This window comes from Hippocampus comes, unplaced genomic scaffold (assembly GCF_001891065.2).
Source record: "Hippocampus comes isolate QL1 unplaced genomic scaffold, H_comes_QL1_v1.1 scaffold174, whole genome shotgun sequence".
NCBI classification, from domain to species: domain Eukaryota; kingdom Metazoa; phylum Chordata; class Actinopteri; order Syngnathiformes; family Syngnathidae; genus Hippocampus; species Hippocampus comes.
Window position 1 is genome coordinate 2,515,499 of NW_017805983.1, and position 6,246 is coordinate 2,521,744.

General features: G+C 43.9%; 1 protein-coding gene and 1 long non-coding RNA gene across 3 annotated transcripts in view; both read right to left on the reverse strand.

Annotated features, from left to right (window-relative positions):
• The window catches only part of LOC109528514 (uncharacterized), a 17,647-nt gene extending 11,988 nt beyond the window's left edge, over positions 1-5,659 (reverse strand). The window contains exon 1 of the long non-coding RNA XR_002170694.1: positions 5,549-5,659. This is a non-coding gene — a long non-coding RNA (uncharacterized LOC109528514). The remainder of the gene's footprint in view (positions 1-5,548) is intronic.
• The window catches only part of ncam2 (neural cell adhesion molecule 2), a 187,315-nt gene that overhangs the window by 82,688 nt on the left and 98,381 nt on the right, over positions 1-6,246 (reverse strand). The gene's annotated exons all lie outside the window — the stretch shown is intronic.

A 6,246-nucleotide genomic window follows, 5' to 3' on the forward strand; every position in this document is an offset into this window, starting at 1 on the left:
AAGTATATATATATGAGCTTGAGACGCAAATTGCCCAAAGACATTTGCAGCTATTTTTGGAGTTAGCATTTTTTTTAATCTGCTAGCTTGTTGGAAAACAAACTAAAGGGAAAATGTCACACAGTATCTCGGGAAATGCTAACCTCAGGGAATAACAGATGCAAGCTTTTAATTCAATTGCCCTTAAAGTTCATTAGTGAGACTGATTTCTTAAATGAAAGCCTGAGAATAGAAAGACAACAGTGACAATTGTAGAATTGAAGGGAGGAAGGCCAACTGCAGATATTTGAACTTTCTGGGCATTTATGAGAAGCAATTGAATCCGACTGGGTAAATGTAGGACTTGTGCTGATGGAATTAATTGTGTAACAATGGACGGACGATGGTAAGCAGGTGAAAACATAAAATCATTCACTGCTTTTCGTGTTAACAGCAGGACAATAAAAAAGCCGCAATTGCACTCATGTAGTTATTTTGCATCATAAACTTCAGCCTGGACAGATATATTCCATTGATTATTAATTTACAGCGTTTCGTAAAGTTTGAGTGCAGCTTGCTTCAGCAGGACCGTGCCTGGCTGAACAAATTTATTGGACAGCAGCATATGAATATAAATTTGAACTCGGACTTTCACATTATACTTTTATTTATTTTTCAATCCAAAGGCTGCATTTCTCACTGGCTCATACACTTCATAAATACAATTTGCGATAATTGAAAGTTGTGCTCTCATTCACAGGCTACACTCAATCATTTGCTAAAGGACTCAGACTAGCATTTTAAAATGGGATGCATCTTGCTCTTTTGAATATTGGACACTCGTCTTTTCCGTGTGCCATCCATCTTCTCCCCGAGATGCTTCAGAATCGCTTCCAAAATGCATGAAATGAACAAAATGGGTCAGAAAATAAAGGCTGACCATAAAATTACATCCAAATAGTGCTAATTACTTGATGTGCATCCGGGGGTGCCGATTTCAATTGCTCCAAATCCATGCCACCTCTCTGCGGTAATTTGCTTCGTTAACTGCTCTCTGCTAGATTACCATCACAAGCTAGAGAAGAACTACTCCTCCATATAGCAGGAAATATGATGGACCCCCCACCCCCTTAAATTATACCAATTTTGCTAACACACCTCGGTGGTGGTGATAAGTGGCTCTTATTGCACCCCCTGCCAACGTGTCGGCTATTCGGTCACTTATTGTGCAAATTACCCTCTCACAATTGGACGTGGAAATGCAAGATAGGAGCTTGTATGGTGCTTTTCTACTTTCAAGGTACTCAAAGGGCTTCAAAACGGTCTCTTCATTCACAGACTGCTGGCGCTGTTGGGTTAGTATCTTGCTTAAGGATACTTTGTCATAGGCCCACGGAGTACTGAAGATGGATGACCATGCTCCAAGATGAGTCAAACCATGTCTTTTGTCTTTTGGGGTTCAGGGGTCACTCCTTAAGACTTTCTATAACTCGGTGGTGGCCTCGGCCATCCATTATGGCATTGTCTGCTGGTCAGACAGCATCTCGGCCCGGGACAGAAAGAGACTGGAGCGACTGGTCAGGAGGGCCAGTTCTGTCCTGGGCTGCTCCCTAGACACTCTGGAGGAGGTGGGCAACAGGAGGATGCTAGCGGAGCTAAAAGCTATAATGGACAGTCCCTCCCACCCCCTCCAGCCCGCCCTGACAGCACTAGGTAGTTCCTTCAGCCAGAGACTGTCCCACCCGCGCTGCAAGAGGGAGAGATCCCGCCGCTCGTTCCTACCGACTGCTGTCAGGCTGCTGAATAGAAAATAAAATGATGCGAAAAACAATTGTAAATAGCACTGCGACCTTATCCATATCTGTATTTATATTGCACTTAATTGAAGGGTGTTTTTTTTTTTTTTCTTCTTTCTTCTTTCTACCCACAATCTTGCTGCTGTGGACTGTAAATTTCCCCAGTGTGGGACAAATAAAGGATATCTTATCTTAAATAGCAACAATCAATATTCAATTAGGCACACGATGCGCTCTGCATGGGTGGGCTCGGCGCTCGCGCGCGCGCACACATGCATGCACACACACACACACACACACACACACACACACACACACACACACACACACACACACACACGCGCACACGCACACACACGCACACACACACACACACACGTATACACACACACCCACACAATCCACTGGTTGGTATAATGCATCTCCAACAAATAAACTGAAGATTGGGTTTAGTCCAGTAGAGGTCAATCTTTTGACACAAAAAACCCCTGAAGGTTTCTTGGCAGCAACATGAGCATAAATGTTTGTTTCATGCAAAGCAGATATTCCCATGACCCTCTGACGTTAACACACATTTCCACCAAGCTGTACAGTTGCTCAGTTCACCACGGTACAGTGTGGAATTGTAAACTGAAAACGTGCGCATCCAGGTCGGTTCTTTATTGCAGTTGGTTGTCAGAAGAAGAAAAGCACCTTCTGTGTTCTCTCTTTCTGTTGCCACACAAAAGACGCGAGTCTCAATTCTCTGGCGGCTAGAACTTCCCTTGAGGCAACGTAACGCTGTGGTTGGTAACAGGATCAATAATTAACACCAAAAACCAGTGCAGAACACTTATTCTGGTGTCATCACAACATGCAATGGAAATGGAAAAGTAGACAGACGTTCAGGGGTGGCCCTAGCCCAGGGGTCGGGAACCTTTTTGACTAAGAGACCCATAAAAGCAAAATATTTGGAAATGTATTTCAGTGAGAGCCATATATATATACTGTACTTTAAAAGTGAGTTCAACAAAATGTCAGTATAATAAGCCTCTGAATGTATTCTTTAAAATAGTTTTGTGATATTACTCACCATTAATGTGAATGGTTTTCCGTACCTCACGATTGCTAAAAATCCAGCAAAACTATCGGAACGAAAGTCATCTTGCCGGGTCCATACGCGAACTTACTGCTGGCTAGCTTGCACACTGCTCAGTAGCTTGCATGCTTCCTTTCGGCCGTCTCTCGCACAATATTTTGATGCGAACGTTGCATGGGGCGTGTCAAAGTGCTGCTCTGCATTCGACCGTTTCATCGATGGTATTTTGTCATTGCAAATCAGACACACCGCAGAACCTGTTCTCTCCACAAGGCGAATCCTTCGGTCCCTTCGTCCCGAAGTCTACCAAACACGTCATCTTTTTTTCTTTTCGCCATCTTATTCGCTTAGGATTAGCTTTGAGCAAATGGCCAAGCGGGTTGATTCAAAAGGGGGCCTATACCTGTTTCCACAGCAACGGCAACAACAGCAACCGGCAACGTTGGCCAGTATCATCCAATCAAAATGGCTCCTGGAGCCAACTGCAGCCCGAACGAGGAAATGAGCAGTGAAAAATCGATCGATGGATGCATTAATAAACAAGCGAGAATATGTATATATTTTTTTTATCTGCGAGCCAGATGCAATCACCAAAAGAGCCATATATGGCTCCCGAGCCCTAAGGTCCCGACCGACCCCTGCCCGAGCCAACGTGGCGCATTAGGTGAAAATTTTAAATGCTGCCCCCCACCCACCCAAATTATGTTTTAAATCTGCTTACAGAAGGAGTTAATTTTTCACATTGCCTTCAATTTACATATAAGATAATGTCAACCAATTTCAACCACACAACGGAACTTAATTTCATGATCATGTTTCGCTCCCGTCAAACAAATCATGCGAGTGACTTGCTGTTGTGACGCCTAACCGGACAAGCCAAAATGAGCAACAACTGGATCTCTCTTTCTCCCATTTCTCTCATCTTTTTTCCTTCCTTCTGCTCTCGATAGTTTTGGTCATTTCAACACGTTTACAAAGTTTCCTGGGGTCTCATGAATGGGATTATCGATTTCAAATTAATTCACCTTGCACATCTTCACTCATTTGATTGTTTGTATTGATTTTGAATCACTCCTCTTTCCTTTTGACTTGAAATAAATAGTCATAATTTTTTTTGAATATATTGAAGGGGGATTTTCATCCGCATTTTCGGTGCCCCTTAGAGTCCACTGGACGCTTCGCATCTGCCAGTCTCGCCTCATGGGTGAGCGGCTATGTGGCAGTGTACTGTAATAGAGAAAAATCCAGCTCTGTCCAATCGCTGCTGTCTTTGTACTGACACTAATTTTTTATTGTTAAACTGTTGTAGGATGTAAAACCATGTGTCCCATGCACGTCTCATGGCCTCGTCATTGCGAAATTGATCGGAGCCCAGTGACCCACCATGCTCATCGCCTGCTATTGGGCAGAGAGAACGGTCACAGTCTATGAGCTCCGGTTGCACTCGCCCAGTGAATACATCATATGTCCCTGCCAGTGCAGAGATACGGAAGATATACTGACCCATATTCAGGAGTTAGTATATGTGTCTGAGCAAGACAATGACGCAAGGGGTTTAGGTTGAAGACTAATGATGTTTGTCCCTGGATTGTTTTTCAGTTCAAGAATAGACTCATTGATGTTTTTTTTTTAATGGTGTGAATGTTGAAGAGCTGCGCTTTAAGACACGACAGTGATGCTGTGCTGGTGCTTCAGCGAAAGAGCTGGCATAACTGGCTAGTATTATACATATAGAATGTTCTGCCATAGCAGCTGTTGGCATGTTAATTTAGTTAAGAATAGCAACTAAGGCAACCAGATTAATTAAGATGCTTGCAAGAGGATCGTGTGACCACACACTGGCTCTTTATCGTGTATATACACACACACACACACACACACACACACACACACACACACACACACACACACACACACACACACACACACACGCACTATGCAGCAAACACGTTTTGTTTTTTAAAACAATCACACATAGGCTGCAGTCTTTTTTAATATAAAGCGCATGGAATAAAGAATCAGTAGCCATTAACCGACAGTGGAAAATGAACGGGACAGATGGGCTCAGGAATACGCAGGCATGCCAACATTTTAGGCTCAGGAGTTTTTAAAGCTGTTATTGCTATCTGCACTATCTTTGTTTTTTTGTTTTTTTGCAGGAGAGAAAAAATGTGATTGCATTTCATAATTCCATCCGTTATGAGAAAGTCAGTGAGCAACCCAGCCACTAGGGAGCAGTGCCCTCCCCTGGGGGTACACTGTTCCCCAGTGCCGGTCCCAAGCCCGGAAAAATGGGGAGGGTTGCGTCAGGAATGGCATCCGGCGTAAAACTTTTGCCAAAACGAACATGCGAGTTGATAAAACGATTTCCATACTGGATCGGTCGGGGCCCAGGATAAAAACGACTGCCAACAGTGCTGTTCACCTACAGGGTACTGCTGGAAATTGGACTACTGTTGGTCAAAGAAGAAGACAAAGAAGAGGAGGACGATTGGTACAGAGAAAGAGGGAAAGGAGGAAGGTTAGAAGTATTGGTCTGAGGTTAGGAACTCTGAATGTAGGTACAATGACAGGGAAAGGCAGAGAACTAGCTGACATGATGGAGAGGAGGAGAGTAGATATTCTGTGTGTTCAGGAGACAAGGTGGAGGGGCAGCAAGGCTAGAAACATTGGAGGAGGCTACAAGCTGTTCTACCATGGTGTAGATGGGAAGAGGAATGGAGTAGGGGTGATTATAAAGGAAAAATATGCTAGACATGTAGTAGAAGTAAAACGAGAGTCAGACAGGTTGATGTGCGTGAAGGTAGAGATAGAAGGTGTGATGATGAATGTAGTCAGTGGGTATGCCCCACAGGTGGGCTGTGAGTTAGAAGAAAAGGAAAAGCTCTGGAATGAGATGGATAGAGTGACAGAGAGCATTCCCAGGGGAGAGAGAGTAGTGATTGGAGCAGACTTAAATGGTCATGTAGGGGAAGGTAACAGAGGTGATGAGGAAGTGATGGGCAAGTTTGGACTTAGAGATAGGAACGTGGAAGGACAGGCAGTGGTAGACTTTGCCAAAAGAATGGAAATGGCCGTGGTAAACACCTATTTCCAAAAGAGAGAAGAACACCTGATAACTTACAAGAGTGGAGGCAGGTCCACACAGATAGATTATATCCTATGTAGAAGAGGTAATCTGAGGGAGGTTAACGACTGTAAGGTGGTGCCAGGAGAGAGTGTAGCCAAACAGCATAGGATAGTAGTGTGCAAGCTGACAATGGAGGTGAGGAAAAGGAAGAGGGTGAAGACAGAGAAGAAAATAAAATGGTGGAAATTGAGGAAAGAAGACTGTTGTGAAGAATTTAGGAGTGAGGTAAGGGCAGTTCTGGGCAGCGTTGAGGAATTCCCAGA